Raw genomic sequence first — 2,302 nt, 5'->3', positions numbered from 1 at the left:
AGGAAGGAAGGAAGGAAGGAAGGAAGGAAGGAAGGAAGGAAGGAAGGAAGGAAGGAAGGAAGGAAGGAAGGAAGGAAGGGCTGATGGATATCTATGCAGATGGATGGATGAAAGGATGAATGAAAGCATGGATGGATGGATGGATGGATGGATGGATGGATGGATGGATGGATGAATATTTAGGCAGGTGGAAGGAAGGAAAAGAGAAAATGAGAAGTTTGGAGCAGGTTCTCCTCGGCTGACGGCATTGGGACATGCACAAATGGCACAGAAATCTCTTCCCATTCCCATTGGCACCGAGAATAACACTCAGGGCTGCTTTATTACTATTGCTATTATCATTGTCAGTATCATCGTTTTCTTTCTCGGGAAGCCCCGGATCCGGTGGAAAAGAACTCGATGAGGTTTGGAAGAAGGCGAGACAAAACGCGGGTACTTCAATGGAATTAAAATTATAATAACAATAACAACAACAACAACAACAATAACAGTAATAAACCCATAGCCTGGAGAGTTTCCTTCTTTAATAAACGATCAGGATCGATCGTTGCCTATTTGTGTTTCTAACCCTAAATGTGCTCTCTGAGATGCCCAGAAACGCGGACTGAGTGCGATGCGCCGTCGCGGATCTCTCCCGTTGGGTCTCACATTAAAATTCCCGAAGGATGGACGTAAATAAAGATACCCAGAAAAAACATAACCCAACCCGCATATAACGGTGTTTATTTCAGAGTATTTTAAGGGGGGGATTTTCTGTCTTGGAGGAAAACCGGCACCTTTGAGCCTCGAGGAGCCGCGCAGGGATCCGTGATCCATCTCTGCTTTAAAACAGCCTTTTAAAGCAGTTCTGGTTTAGATGCTTTTCCTTCTCCCACCCGAAACTCCTCAGGGTCTCCTCTCTCCGAAGCAAACATCACTTTTGGGGAGAAAAGCGCCGATAATGGGGCATTTCACGGATTGTTCGCTGCTTAAGTGTTATCTCCGGGAGATCCATCCGTAATTACGGATATCCTCAAATCAAAGTGCGGAACTGCACACAGCAGAGAGCGATCGTTTCTGGGGCTTATTTGTATATATATTTATATATATATATAACCTCATTTTAAACGATTTCTCTGCTCAGTTTCTGAGCCGACGAGGTTCGAAGCAACGTTAAAAGAAGGCTTTGGGGTTTGGTTCGTCGGTTCTTTCTCTGAGTGTCAATTCGCTGCGACGTCGCAGAGGTGGGAATAAAAGGGGGGGGATAATAAAAAGAGGGAAAAAGGGGAAAAAAAGAGGGGAAAAGGGGGGAGGGAAAGGAAAAAAAGGGAAGGAGGGAAAGGAAAGAAAGGACTAATAAGGGGGAAATGGGAAAAGAAAGGGGAAAAGGGGGAGAAGGAAAGAAAAGGGAGAAAGAGAACAGAGGGGAAAAATGAAAGAAAAGGGGAAAAGGCAAGAAAAGGAGAATAAAGGAGGAAAAGGAGAAAAAAGAAAGAAAAGGGGGGGAAAAAGGAAAGGGAAATTATTTGGGGAAGGGGAAAAATGTCTGGAACAGTAAATGGGCTGGAAAAGTGGGATGGAAAAGCTGTGTTAATTTGGAGAGTGGGGAGGTAGCAAAGAAATCGGGGGCGGATCTGGGGGAGCCCAAAGGCAGAGAGAAAACACGGGAAGAAAAGAGCAAAATGGGCCTCTGCGGGGGAAAGGAATAATAATAATAGACGGAATTAAATTAAATGAAATTAAATTAGAGAAAGAAGCAGCAAAGGAGGGAAAACGAGGAAGATGTGAAGGAATGGGAGGCGGACGGTGCTGGGCGGCCCCTCTCCAAATTCCTCCCCTCTCTTCGAGCCGGTATTGGACTTTGGTAGGGCTCAAAGCCGGATGGATAACAGCTTTATTTGGTTGTTTTCCTTCAATTTATATTGCACTGAATGTTATTTGGGGCCAGGATGAGGGCTCAGCCCGAGTCGTTGCACAGCGCAGCGCCCGCGTGGTGTAATTATTCCCCCACCGCTTCTGGTTTTTATTTCTTTGGGCATCTGAGAATTTCGGCGTTTAAATGCATCGCCGGGAGCGTCTTTCCCGTTAATTAAAGTGCAAAATCTTTGCCAGATATCCCAGAGCGAAGAGCAGCTCCCCCGCAGTCCCCTATCGCATTAGCACATGTTAATGCTCAATTAACACGCTTATCGCACTTCATTAGAGCCAGGAGGATCCGCTCTGCACCAACCTCTGCCAACTTCCCCTGGGCTGTGAGAGGGATGGGCCCCCCCGGGATGAATGGGGTTGGGGTGCGGGATCCCAACAGCGGATCAGCGCAGGG

The sequence above is a fragment of the Coturnix japonica genome, unplaced genomic scaffold (genome assembly GCF_001577835.2).
Source record: "Coturnix japonica isolate 7356 unplaced genomic scaffold, Coturnix japonica 2.1 chrUnrandom339, whole genome shotgun sequence".
Taxonomy (NCBI): Eukaryota; Metazoa; Chordata; class Aves; order Galliformes; family Phasianidae; genus Coturnix; species Coturnix japonica.
Note: the sequence above shows the minus strand (reverse complement) of the source record.